The 14,771-nt window shown below is 38.8% G+C and overlaps 1 protein-coding gene across 7 annotated transcripts in view; it reads right to left on the bottom strand.

Moving 5' to 3' along the window:
• NLGN1 (neuroligin 1) overlaps positions 1-14,771 on the bottom strand; it is a 435,265-nt gene that overhangs the window by 293,389 nt on the left and 127,105 nt on the right. The gene's annotated exons all lie outside the window — the stretch shown is intronic.

The following is a 14,771-nucleotide window of genomic DNA, read 5'->3' as shown; positions in this document are numbered from 1 at the left end:
ATAATGTGACCCTATCTAAATCCAGGTAGCACCCTACTGATTTGCTGCTATCATTCTCACACCATAGCTACTATACTCCCAAAAAAGGACAAAACCACTAAGTATAGCAAGGAAACTAGAAAATCATTCACTTAAAGGTATGTTTTCATTACAGCATACAGGGAAGAATCAACTATTAGCAATTCTAAGAGATATGCATATAGTAACCAGTAATGGCATGTTACAGTTAAAAATATGTATTCTTTTTAAGGGTTTCAGACATCTGAAAAGACAAATGTCTCATGTATTTCTGTAAATAAATTGTGTAGAGGGAAAGTTCTCTTTCTCGGACTGAAAACATTTAATTGCAAATAGAAAGATGACTAGTCCCTTATTATAAGGGATGTCCCTCATATGGTACATTGTGTTTCATATCTGTCTAAAAATCAATATAATCCCATATCTTAACAGCAGTCATACAGAGAATCAAACACTGTTATACAAAGGTATGATCTTGTGCTGCAAAATGATGCACAGTACAAGTGAAACATGCCCCTTACAAATAAGCTTAGCCTCTATTTTTCATCAAATTGCCTTTTGTTTCTTTGAAACGTAGGTGGTCACTTTGCTGGTCAGCTTCCTACATGGCCATATTCAATACACACAGTTCCCAGTAACAGCGGGAAACACACTGTTAATGGAATCAAATGATCCTGAACATACTTCAGGCTAGCATAGTTTAACATGGTTTGTCTTCTCAGTGTAGTCTGGAATCCCAGATTTACATTTAGGTTCTATCAAGTCTAAAATAAGAGGCTCAACTAATCTCCTCTCCTGGTGGGGAGAATTCATTCCTGATGAAGGCAGGTAGCAACACCATTGCCCTCCCTCCCCTAGATAGTCTTCCAAGATAAATAGTAGGTGTGATTTCTAGCATGACCTGGCCCATTCCTGCAAACCTTATTGTCTGCAGCATCCACTTTGGCAATGGCCACCTCAGAGCAACAAATGCCTACCTCTTTCAATACACTTTCTGCCACAGGAGATCTACTCCTGAAGCCACTGATGTGGTTGAAACCTAGGTCATCGTATCACAGTGTAGAGAGGCCTCTGTAACTATCAGTAATTACCTACTTCTCAGATGTATTAATGTTTGTAAATGCTCTGTAGTCCTTGGATGAAAGGTCTGTTTAAGTACTATTGCTCATGTGGCTGTCTGAACCATTAAACTCCAAAAGAAAGGCATTGTAACCTTGAGATCTTAAAGAAACGGTGGCAATTTTTTGTTTGGCTATCTATGTTAGGTACTTATATGGCCCCCTTAACCATAGTACCTGAGGCTAGACAATAGGAAACCAAACTTCTGAAACTACCAAAGCAATGGTAGAGGTTTTAGACTTGGCTTTCCTTTGCTTCAGCAGTGCGTCTCATTCCAATATAGTAAATAATGCCGACTGTTTCCTTATTCTCAGGAATAATAGACTCCACTGATTAATACTGTTCCTGTGTCTGCCTACTAGGTTAAGTTAATAAGAAAAGGGCTCAAACCTGCAGCCCTTACACAGGAAAAACTCCCACTGAAGTCAATGTGAGTTCAGCTCAGGCAGTAAGAAAATAAAACCTTATGGAAAAATCCTACAGAATGTAACAGACAAGAATATCCCTTCAATAAAAAATTTAAACAAGCTCTGGAAATGTATAGCAGGGACAGAATTCTCAGTTAGGTTCAAATAAATATTTATAGAAAGTTTATGTTTATGCATCTATACTTTTCCTACAATAATTTCTATGGCCATTTATTCACTATTAGATTTTACAGGGTTTTTCCATTGGGGAAAGAATTGGTTTTGATTTTATATTTTGTGCAGGTGCTAAAAGCTAATTAAACAGAATTCACTAAATGGTAGCAAGACAGGGAAGACAGAGCAGCATAAAATAAAGCTGGTTAACTTTCCAGAATTACTTCTTATGGCACCAGACTACTACATTTATAAGTGGCTTTAGATCTACTTTTTCATTCCGTTGTTCCACTTTTGCCTCTTAGTATCCTTGATGAATACTCACTAGTTCCTCTTATTTTTTCACTCATTCCATCTAACACTTGTGCATCTATTAAGAAAAAAAAATCCTTTGATTATGTTTATAAACTAGCCTTCAAATAGAAAGAGCAGCTCACTGGTCTGGACCAAGTTATAACTATCATTTCTGCTTCTTTTTAATGCCATAAATATCAACTATTGGCACACTAAGCAGGTCTCTTAAATTAGGAAAAAAGAGAGACTGAAACCTCTAAAATGCTGAGGCAGGGTGATTTATTTTATCACGAAACTCTATAGGGTTTGAGTCTCCCATTGTAGCATACACAACTCATTAATATTAATAGAAAAGTAGACCCTATGTCAATTGAAAAGGGAGAGAAAGTGATTATTGCATTTAATGTGTCATCAAGACAATGAACAGTCTTATTGCAAAAACATAAGGAACGCTGTGTGTAAGGAGAACTCCTAATGAACTCTGAACTCATTTAATTCCAGAATAGTGGTTCTTACATTACTGAAAACATAATTCAGATTCTTCACTCTGACTAATCCAACTGATGCTAAAGAAGGATACAATGCATTTTTAACATCTCTATAACTGACCACTCTATGCTTACAGTGGAGTGTCCTTTTTAAATAGAATAAAAATACCAGCATTTCTGTGCGGTTAACTGAAGAATAATTATGTGCTTCAAAATAATTAAAATCCAACCATATTAACACTACCTTTTACCATTCCCTTTGATGCAGGACTAATGTACTCTCAAATATATTAAAGATGATTCTAAATTCTCTTTATGGTCTTGTTTCAGGAGAAATTATCCATGGCCTTTTGTGTCATGCATGCATTTGAAAGGCATGAAAGTTGTGGATATTATTAGCTTTTGACCTGGCAACCCTAATCATCAAAAATTCATAATACACATAATCACCACTTCATTAAAAAAAAAGAAGCACCAAATCCTCACCAGAACACAATGCAGCTACAAGCTGTGGATCTAGCCAAAATGTTCTATTGTCACAATAATAAGGAGGGGAAAGAAGGGTCTTTTACCCTGGACTTAAGTAGCGTCCAGGGATCAGGTGATCACTACTGATGATTCTTTGAGTGCCTGCATTTAGATGAATGTCGTTCCTGGCTTAGATTGTCTGTCCCATAACTGGAAACTGGTGAAGGTGGTTTTAACAATGGAACAATATGGGTACTGCCGAGATTCATTAAATGGGTGGCTACATTTTGGAATTCTGGTTCAACATTAATTGCTCCATACCTGTTATAATATTATTATATATTTACCTTTAATTTAGGTGAGCTTCTATCCATCTACCACTATGCCTTCATCATTAGTATAGAAGTTTTGGTTGGACATTTAAAGATCTGTGAAATAAAATTTTATTTGTTCATTTTAGACGTTTGGGGCTATAAAATAATATCTGAGGTTTTGCTAGATCAGATGTCATTTTCAAACATTAGGTGACATGGACTCCAACTAGAGTAAATTCAGATTATTTTTTCAAAATAACATTGGTACTTTTCCAATGTATAATGATTTTTTTAAATTTAATTTTGGGATAGTCTCAACCTCCTAAGACCTTTACGCTCCATTATACTAATTGCTTGCAATTCTAAAAATCAGACATCTGACATATTGTTTCAGGTGTATATGTTTACATATTGATACAAGTCTTTATGACAGTTGCCTGTATAAATGTTATGACAAATTGGAAAGATCCAGTATGATGGTCATTTACTGAATGGTGGTATAAAATAATTTTAGTCATTAAAAAAAAAAAACATGAAAAGCAGTTAGGGGGAGAAACAGAACCAGAATTTCTTTGGGAGGAGATTTTCAAAGGCCCAAATGACCCTAACTTGGAGCTAGGCTCCTAACTGCTACCCACACTGTAACTGGGGAGTCTGACTGCAGCATGCATAGGCATACCCAAGCTAGCGTGGGTGCTAACAGCAGTGAAGCTCTGGCAGCATGGGCTTCAGTGTGGGCTGTACAAACCCACCCAAGACCTCAGCTACTTATTATTGGTACCACTGCTATTAGTACCTGCACTTGTACGGCTTGGTTTTGCCAGCTGGTGACCTCTTTCTTCATTCTGTCTTGTACAATTATTGTTTATTGTAATTACTTTAAGAAAAAACAACAACATTGTATGGCACTTATTACTGCCTTCAAAACCCAGCATGACTCTCCCTACTTGTCAACTCTTGTCTCATTCTAGGTCCTCCGCCCCATATTCACTCCTACTCCAATGATGTGAGCTTCAAATGCCCATTCATCAGCTTCTCGTACAATCATTTCTGTGCGGTCTTCCGTGGTGCCCCTTGAAAAAGATGAAGAAGCTTCCTGAACTTATCCATAAAGTTCCCACCCTCTACACACACAAATAACTGCTGAAGACTCACCTCTGAGAAACTTACTGACCTTGGTGCACTTGAGGAGTAAACAGATTATATTTTACATGTCCTATTTATTCATATTTGCTAACTTAACTGTATAAGTGTTGCTCCTCCAGTCTGTTTTCTTTTCTCTTTAGACTGCAGGCACTTTTCTGTATGTACCACAGAAATAAAATAAATAATAAAACACAAATCGACAAAACTGTTAAGATCCACACTTCCTGCTTTCTTCAAGCCCTTCACCTCCCTTCTCATCGATACAACCTGACCCTGCTTAAAAGCCCATTCCCAAATGTACTGTCCAGAAGAGGGCTTCAGATATAAATGAGGCATGATAAGGAACTGGGTTCCATTTCTGACCACCACAATTGCTATTGGTCCATATGATTGTGTGCACTTCAACTGTTCATTAAAAAAAAAACAGAAAAGATTATTGCATCATTAGTCTCTATAGGGGCTAAGTTTCTTTGTCTTTGTTTCCACAGAACCTAATTCTCCCCTAATGAACCTTACAGAACCTATTTTCAGCTAGGCTAAGGCTTTTGTGAGGACTTTGTGAGCAATTACTGTAGTTACACCTGCCAGTGAACTACAGGTACAAAAAAAAAATAGGCATAAAATTGATTTACTAATTGCACCCACAACAAGGAAGCCACTTTCTGTGAAAGCTTCCCTGTTTAATTGCATACTCTTCAATCACCAAGCAGGCGATCATGGCACTGCTTACCTATCCCCCGCTATATTTCTTCACACCAATATGCTGCTGAGTAGTTAGGACAGGATACTTAATCCTGCAACCTTGGCTTTCATGAATAGTCACACTTGAGTCAATGGGTTAGATCCTGATCTCTGTTTTACCCATGTAAGTAAATTCTAGATGGGTGTAAATGACATCAGAAATGGGTACAATGGTGCTACTCATCTGAATACATTTTGCAAGAGCAGGTATGCTGGCAGTATGCAATTTTATTTTATTTTGCTTATGACATTGACGTGAATATTTTGTATGGAGCCAACTATAAATCCTTATATGATTGTAATGAAAGTATATATCAGGCATTGTGGCCATCTAAGACTTTCCTTTACATAGCAGGCAGCCATTTAAAAAAAAAATCACTTTTATCCTAGCAAATAATTAAGCTTATGCAGAATAGCTTAGCAGCAATCTCCTCATTAGTGAGACATACAGAAGAGCATTCTATTTAGGGGTGGCAAATATTCTATTCCCAGCACAGTGCAGCAGCCAAATGTGTCACTTGGGGTGCTGTGGCTGGAACACATTGATGTTCTCGCACAACAGCCAACAAGTCTAGTACTTTTAGAACACAATGTTTAAATTAATGGGCCATGCACTGCATTTAAATAAAGGCCCAAACACTTGGGCGTGCGAGTCCCATGGATTTTGCTGGGGCGATTTATGCCATTAAAGTTCCTCATGTGTCTAAGCACCTGCAGGATCAGTCTCTATCGTCAGAAACACCTAATAAAAATTCCACGGATTGTGACAGCACTTACAAAATGTGTCAAAAGATCCAATTAAATCTTATTTTTGTAGTCATGATCACTGCTTTCTGGTAATAAGTTAGATAACTATCAATCTTTTTTATATTCTAGATACTAATGTTCATAAAATGGACCGGAGGGGTGAGGAAAAAAATCTGATAGTCTGGCAATCAATCTTTCTGGCTCATTTGAGTACTGGAAATCACACATACCTATTGTAACTTCTTAGCCACATTGGCTTCCATCACATATACCAGATGCCAATGCAAAAGGAAAAAACAGCAAGGTAATAAAAACCATTAGGGCTAGAGTCTATGAGCTTGGTTTACTCCCAGTGGCATAGGGGGATGGAATAGGCACTTGGGATAAGGTAGCAGTGTAAATAGAGCTGCCACTCCCATATGCAGGGGCGGCTCCAGGCACCAGTACACCAAGTGCGTGTCTGGGGCGGGCAAGCCGCGGGGGGTGGCCTGCCGGTCGCCGTGAGGGTGGCAGTCAGGCTGCCTTCGGCGGCATGCCTGTGGGAGGTCCGCCGGTCCCACGGTTTCGGTGGCAATTCGGCGGCGGGTACGCCGAAGGCGCGGGACCAGCGGACCTCCCGCAGGCATGCCGCTGAAAGCCGCCTGACTGCCGTGCTTGGGGCGGCAAAATACATAGAGCCGCCCCTACCCATATGGATTCCATTGGGAGGAAGGGGGAGCAGCTTTAAATTACATTGGGGCTACAAAGGAAATTATGGAGAAAAAAAAAATCAAGGCAATTTTAAAAAATGATGGCTGGATAAGGCTAAAACACAAAACCTCAATGCCAGAAAATCTAAGGTTGAGGATGGAATGCCAGCCTCTGAACTAGAACTTTTATTTCATAGATTTCCCATCACAACCAGATGACCATTATTTATACTGTTTTTACACATTCTATGAAGTAAATGTCAGTGATACAATAAGATATAGTCATTGTTTCGACAATAGTTGGCTTTACAGCATTTACCAATCACAATCCCACTCCACTTGGTTATATCTTTAATCCATGCAGCTTTTAACATTTAACTTGCATTAATGATTCACTTTGTTTTACAAATATTCATATTCCAGCTATGACACACATTCTTCCACAGCTGCTCTGCCTGCTGAATTGAAAGTGCATGAAACAATTTTCTGTGTTCATGAGTAATGACTAGGGCCTAGATCCTGCAAAGACTTATACACATATGTAACTTGAAGCACCTTAATAGAATCAATGGAGTCAACAGGCTAAATCTTCAGTTAATGTAAAAGTGGTGTAGCTCCACTGATTTTGATGGAGCTGTACCAATTTGCATTCTGAAGATTTGGATCAACAAGTCAACTCATGTGCTTAAAGTTTAGCACACACACAAGTGTTGGCACAATTGGGCCTTGAATTGAAGGGTCAAATTTATGCCAGACAAAACCCCCTGGAGTTACACCAGGGATGAATATGGTCCATTACTAGACTTTTAATCAGTGGCAAATAGTATTGAAGGTGCCCAACTAGCATATACTAGATGTGAAATAACTCAAAATTGTCTACAGTACAAATATATTCTTCTTTATTCTATTTGGAATGTAGATGGAATCCTAAACTCTTGTTATAAATCTCAGTGAAGTTGCTCTAGAATTATAAGAAGGATATGAACTCTCTTTATTCTATAAGCTTCCAAAAGATCTTATTCAGCTCATGTGGTCGAATTGCAAGTTTGGAGTTCAAAGGTCCACAATTCAAATCCCAGCAGAAGAAATTGGCCACACTGTCATCTATCAATATTAAAATACTTTCACTTTTTTCAAAGGTCTCCAACATTAATGCTGCAATGGCTGATTTAAGTGTGTGAAGCTTTCACAGCATAAGAATGTACAAAGGGATACTGTTGCTACTGAGGAAGCTACACTTCTGACACCAGGTCATGAAGTCACCACCAACCTTAAGCTATGTTGCCAGATGATACCCACCACTACCATCTGCCCAGAATACCTAAATAAATGTAGTACAACCAGTTTAAAAATTGACATGCAAGGCCTAATTTTTACAATACTGGGGAAAATCACGAAGTGCAATCAAGCCTGGAAGGCCCAGGATTTAGCACAAAACTACGAGTTTGTCAAGTCAGTGTGACATTACTAATCATGGACCCAACTATACTTCCTTCAAAAAAATCAACTTTAGTTAAGGCAGTACACCAATCCTATAGGCCTGGACTATGAAGAGAGATACATATGCACAACAATAATCTCTTGGGACCAGATTCTGGTGCTCTTCTTCATGTTGGATACCACTATAGTCCACAAGTAGCTCCATTAATTATAGTGGTTGTTACAGTGGCTATGTAGTTGATCTGTGTCACAGCTGGGAATAGAACCAGGCCCTAGATACTGGAGTTAACTGCTGCCAATGAAAAGTAGCCATGTAGAAGTAACTGCGCATTACAGAACAAATCAGATTAATCTATAATATTTCCACAAAGTAACCATGAATTACAATTAAGCATGAAACATTATTAGGCATAAATTAAGTTCTGCCCAGATCCACCACTTAGACCACATCCTTCCAGACTTGTGTTGTCCACTATAACCTGTGTACTATTTATAATGCACGACTCTGAGAATTTAAGGGCTGATGTAATCAAATAATGACAGCCAAACCCTCATTATCTAACTAACCATCTCTGGGGGCATCCAAAATCATTGAATAACCAGGGCTTTTGCAGTAGCTGTAAAGGAAGGCTGAGGGTGTTGCTTAGGTGGCTTCTTTGCCTGGCCCACCACAGGAACATACAATAGGCGGGTGGGCCAGGAGTTTAAAGGGAACCATCTGCTAGCCAGGTTTCCCATTCCCTCGCATCAACCCCAGCTGAACAGCTTTCCTGCAGTGGCATGCGTAGCTCAAAGCGCATGGGAGCTGCCTTGCCCTCTGCTACTCTGTCCCATTCCTCTCTCATGCAGGCTCTGTCACAGAGACAAAAAGTAGGGAACAACAGCCCTGGAAAGCTTTGTTGATATTTTAACTATTGACCTGCAGACCACATAGCACTGGCAGACAGAATCCAAATACATCTTTAAAATTCACCCAGCACAGCACTTCAAAAGCCAGTGCTGGACTGGGAATATATCAATATTGTTGGAGGGCATGCAGCTTGTTGTTAAGGGAGGAAATCTCTAACCTTTAGGGAGAAAGGCACTCCTTCACTTCTCTCCTCAGCCAGTGGCTCTCAACCTTTCTAGATGACTGTACCCCTTTCAGGAGTCTGATTTGTCTTGTGTACCCCCAAGTTTCACCTCATTTAAAAACTACCTGCTTACAAAAGCAGACATAAAAACACAAACGTGTCACAGCACACTGAAAAACTGCTTACTTTCTCATTTTTACCATATAATTAATTGGAATTGGAATATAAATATTGCACATTCATTTCAGCATACACTATATAAAGCAGTATAAACAAGCCATTGTCTGTATGAAATTTTAATTTGTACTCACTTCACTAGTGCTTTTTAGGTAGTCTTGTAAAACTAGGCAAATATCTAGATGAGTTGCTGTACCCCTGGAAGACCACTGCATACCCCGCAGTTGACAACCACTGCCCCCCAGTTGACAAACCCCAGTTGACAATGCCATGTACCCCCCAGTTGACAACCACTGCTCTAAGCCTCTCCCAGGACAGCAAATTTGGGAATTATTGGGTGCAAAGAAACTTGTGTGGAACCCCTGTGCCAGAGTGAATTTCACCTTGAATGACTCTAGTTTGTTTCAGTTAGGCACCATACACCATGGTGTGTGAATATATTTATGCACTTGTACTCACATGGACATACAACCACACCTTACATATTGATTGTTTTCCTAAATAGTGAGCTTTTCAAGGTAGAAGCTGTGTTTACCTGTTCATGTGGACAGCATCTAGCACACTGCGAGTGCTACCAAAAGAGAAATGATAAATGCTGAAAATAAAATAAAAACTCATACTAACAACCTCTTGTTCAGTGCTGCACCATTCACACAGTTTGTTGCATTATAAAATAATAAAACTTCAACATAAACGTTTCTCCATAGTTCAAAGGATTTAAGGGCATCCTTACAATACTCTTTAATTGGGACTTTGTCTACTAGCTAAATTAAACATAATTATAATTGCCCTCATTTCCACACCTTTTGACAGAATCAAAGTGCATAGCTCTCAAGAACAGTGGTGGGAAAGTTCAGAGGGCAACACATATTTCAAAGGCTATCTAAAGAAGTATGAGACATGGGGAGTTGCACCAATCTTCTTATACGTATATATAGACTTTTTAGAAGAGCAAAGTTTTTAGGCAGAAAAATTCAAAACATCTTGGCACTGGAGTGACATTGAACAAGAATAGTACAAGCAGTGTTTGAAGATTAGAAGGATCAAATACATGTCATAAAAGAGTCATTTGCATTCTGACATGTTTTCAACATTAGCGTAGCTCTTGTTTTGAAACTACCATTCACTTGTTTTGCATGTTATATTAAGCATTCCCATATGGATACATAAAGCTCTTATACTGAATGAAGCATGAAAAGAAATCAGCACAGCATTTCTAATGCAGCGGAACTAAAAGACAAGTACAGAGTCTGAGGCCATGCATTTAGACAGCTGCAGTGGACTCCTACACAGGAACAGAAGGTTCAAAACAGATGTAAACGGAAGCCTTCTTCACCCACTTACTATTTAATAGCTGACTATTACAATACTGAAGTTAGCGAATAGGAAATGGCCAATAAAAATAGATAGACTCACAAAATGTCACGTCCGGGTATACAGAATAGTTTTTGAAAAGTACATCAAGTTTAAGAGCAAAATGTCAACATGGCCCTTGCTTCCACTCTCACAGTACTCATTAAGCAGAGAGTTGACAGGTTGGGGACAACATAACATGTCTAATTCTTATCTAGTGACAATGCCAACACTCTGTGGAGAAAGGCAGACACAATGCGTGCCAGATACAAATGTAAGGTTTCCCAGCATTTGACAGAATGTTTTCTCATTTCAAGATTCCCCCCCCCCCCCCCAGAACATCTACTTATTTTTAGTATACTGTATGGACATAATTAGCAAAATTACTACACTGGGATTTTTAAAAACAGGTAATAGATTTTATATTGAGTGTTTTACAGTAAAAAAAAGTATTTTGTTCATAAGGCCCGTGTGTAGAGCTCTTACATAAAGGTTTAAGAACCACCTTGACAGATACTGAAAACTTGAAACTTATACAGCAGCTGTGTTTTGATGCAGAAAAAAAAATTGATCCCAAACTGAATTTCTTAAAACTCTGGGCCTCAAAAGGTAAAAAGTTAAAAATATTAACTGTGAAAAAATATTAAATCATTTGATCTTCTGAAAAGGAGAGGGATCTAAGGTAAGGCAATTCTTTCAATAATTTTTAGTCTGTTTACTGGATCACTAGAGTCAATACAGGATAAGAGGCTGTGAGCTGTCGAAAGGTCTATGCTTTCATACTGCATTGACCTCCCCTCCACCCTATTGGTTCTCCTCCTCCCTCTATTGTAATAAAATACAAAAATATTTTTACAAGAGTTTTTCTCTTCTTTGCCTACATTGTATAATTTTTAAAAGAATTTAAGCAGTTCAAAACGCTAGACATTGGCATTTCATTATTTTGTGAATATCAGAGCACAAAACCTTTTTAAATGACAGAATCCCTTTGATTTCAGATCTGTCACATTTTTTCCAACTCAACTCTATGGGGCACACTTTCCTTTCATCCCCACGGAAAGAAGACAGGGGAACTATTATGAAATCAACAACTATATTTCATATTTGGCTAAAGAACATTGGACTGAATGTTAGTGTCTAATCTGGATTTAATTTTAAGGGTGGGAGGAACTGTAGGGCCACTGAAATAATCTGGGCATGCTTTCTCGTTAATGTGTTTGCTAATTTCTTTTTTTATTTTGCAGTGAACTCAATGCTAGTGAAATATGCTCAAGAAAACCCTCCTGCAGATTGAAGTATTTTTTTTTATCCATAGAACATGTACAGCATGGACAGCAGTACTGTAAACTGTTCACTTACATATTAGAGAAGAATAATTCCCTTCACTGCAGGAATTACTGAGTGAAAATCTATGGCTTGTCTTAAGATCGTGGTCAGGCTAGATGATCACAATGGTCCCTTCTGACCTTAAAAACAAGTCTATATGTGTCCTTGAAAATCTCTCTCATCCCTGAACAGCAGGAACCACTGAAGGGGTGAGGGCAGAGCAGTCAACCTGCTAATTCAGTCCTCAACCCAAGTGGTGAGATTGCTAACAAAGAAGCAGGGCTTTGGAGCAGAGCCCGGAGCTGGAGCGCGGAGCAGCTCCGGAGCAGTGGAGCTGCAGGTTTTTGCCTGGAGCTGGAGCGGAGCCAGAGCACAGCTCCAAAGCCCTGCAAAGAAGCCAGTTAAGATGATGATGGTCAGTCAACTACTAACTGGGCCCAAAACTACTCATTTCACACAAGCCACTAACAGCCTGTTTGAATCTACTGAGCTGTGCTGGATTTGAACTGATGACCTTGAGATGACAGGTTCCATAGCCCACCATTAATCCTTGTACCATCCAGTCACCCTGGAGATGGTTTCAATATACTAGATAAATATCCTATGGATTCACTTCTAGATCAAAATTCTGCCTTGGCACAAGCACTGATATCAATGGGAACTGCACCCATTTGAATGGGAATTGCAGCACTGCGTTTTGTTCCCAACCTCCTGATCTGAACAAAACACTTGTGATCTCATGCAGTCCTAGTAAGGTGCATTCTGTCCTCTTAATATGGCAAACAAAGCTTATAAAACCTCTGGGAACTATAGTGCTTTACAGTGTGCAAAAAACAAAACAAAAAAAGACAAGCATCACTATGTAAATTGACTCCTGAACAACTTAAAACAGGACAAGGTGTTTTGGAAATGATCTTTGCTAAAATATATGTATACTTTTGCACAGTCAATTTCACAAGTACTACATCCACTGTAAAAGACAAAAAATGCTTATAATCAAGCACGCAACAATGATGCACTAGCAATTTCTTTTGTGCTACAATTTGATCTGACGAGACTTCCTCCCAGCTGCAGTTGCATTACATTTTGGCATTTACAGATTACTCTGCAAATTAAGCATATGCTAATCATATACCAACTATCTACAAACAGAACAGGAAAAAAAAATCTTCTACTTGAGACAATAGTCTGTAAAGGATATTTTTCAACTTCTCTGTTGGAACTTTGTTTTGAAGCTGGTCCCACTGGGACAAAACAGGTCTTTTTCTAACACATAAAGGCAATGTAAGTAAACACTGAGCTGTTTTGTTTACGAATTGGCCAAAGGTTTCTTCCATGTATCTTCTTGATAAGGAAAACAATATTAACACAACATGAGGTAAAAGAATTACATTTTTGTAATAATGATACACATAAAATTATTAAGCACATCATTAATAATCATCTGTCTTGGCAAACAGTCCCTGGGGTAACACCGGAATATCTTCTGTTTAGTACATAAACCTACAGCCAAGCCTCTAAAAAAAATGCAGTATGTATTCCCTATTTCCCTGCTCCAGAGCCCACTAAAGTCAATGGGAAGACTGACCTTGACTTTAATGGGCTTTGGCTCAGACCCTAAAATCTTAAAAGGTATAATAAATAATCCAATTCTATCTTATTGGGCAGAGCAAACTCCATTGGCAAACACAGTAATTATGGATATTTGTACATGTAACTGGCCTTCATGGCTCAGGCATCTTTTATATATTACTGATAGTAAACAATATTTTAAATCTTAAAATACCAAATTATAGTTTAAAGTAGGCAAAGTGCGAGTTATTCACACTACCTAGTCCCCGTGTGGATGCAAAGGATTGGGGAGGTCAAACTGGAGCCTTCCTGCTCACAAACCCATAGGTTGAGTACAATTTCAATACTTGCTTTCCCTTAAATAAAGGAGTGAGCAAGGCTAACACCCTAATCGTACTAGTCATCCCCAAAGTAGATGGGAAAGACTGAGTAGGAGGAGAGGCCATGATCCTTTCATTTCTCTGAAGTCCAATGCCTTTTGGATCTCATACTTCGTATGAATCTACGTGGCCCAGTTTAAGTACTTTCTAGTTGTTATGGAACAAAGATTTTGGAAAGGAATTTTGACTTGGCAAGAGAGGAAATAAAACATTTTGGGCAGAAGATATTTACTAAGCTTCAAGATCTGGCTAAAACTGACTTGGGTCCAGTTATTAATAACATAAATGACGACTGTGGTGGATGAGATCAGCTACATTTCTCACTTGGGGCAAAATCAATATCATCAAGCAGAATACTTTCCCACGACTATTTTAGGCTGTTAGGGTTGTGCCAGCAGGGATTTCACTTTACTACTTTAAGAAGATTAATGGAATTCTTCAGGAGTACTTGTGAAGTAATAATAAAAAAAAATCAAGAACAGAACTACAGGAATGACTCTCCTCCCACACGGTTTATTCACCCTTCCAAGTCCACTGACGTGAACGAAGTTACTTCTGATTTACATCAGCGTGAGAAAAGCAACAGAGGGTCCTGTGGCACCTTTAAGACTAACAGAAGTATTGGAGCATAAGCTTTCGTGGGTGAATGCCCACTTCATCAGACGTGGCGTCTGATGAAGTGGGCATTCACCCACGAAAGCTTATGCTCCAATACTTCTGTTAGTCTTAAAGGTGCCACAGGACCCTCTGTTGCTTTTTACAGATTCAGCCTAACACGGCTACCCCTCTGATAATCAGCATGAGAGAAGACTTAAGCACATTTTCATCCACTAGGGAGGATGGGT

This window comes from Emys orbicularis, chromosome 9 (assembly GCF_028017835.1).
Source record: "Emys orbicularis isolate rEmyOrb1 chromosome 9, rEmyOrb1.hap1, whole genome shotgun sequence".
NCBI lineage: Eukaryota > Metazoa > Chordata > Testudines > Emydidae > Emys > Emys orbicularis.
Note: the sequence above shows the minus strand (reverse complement) of the source record. Positions and strands in the feature narration are given on the sequence as shown.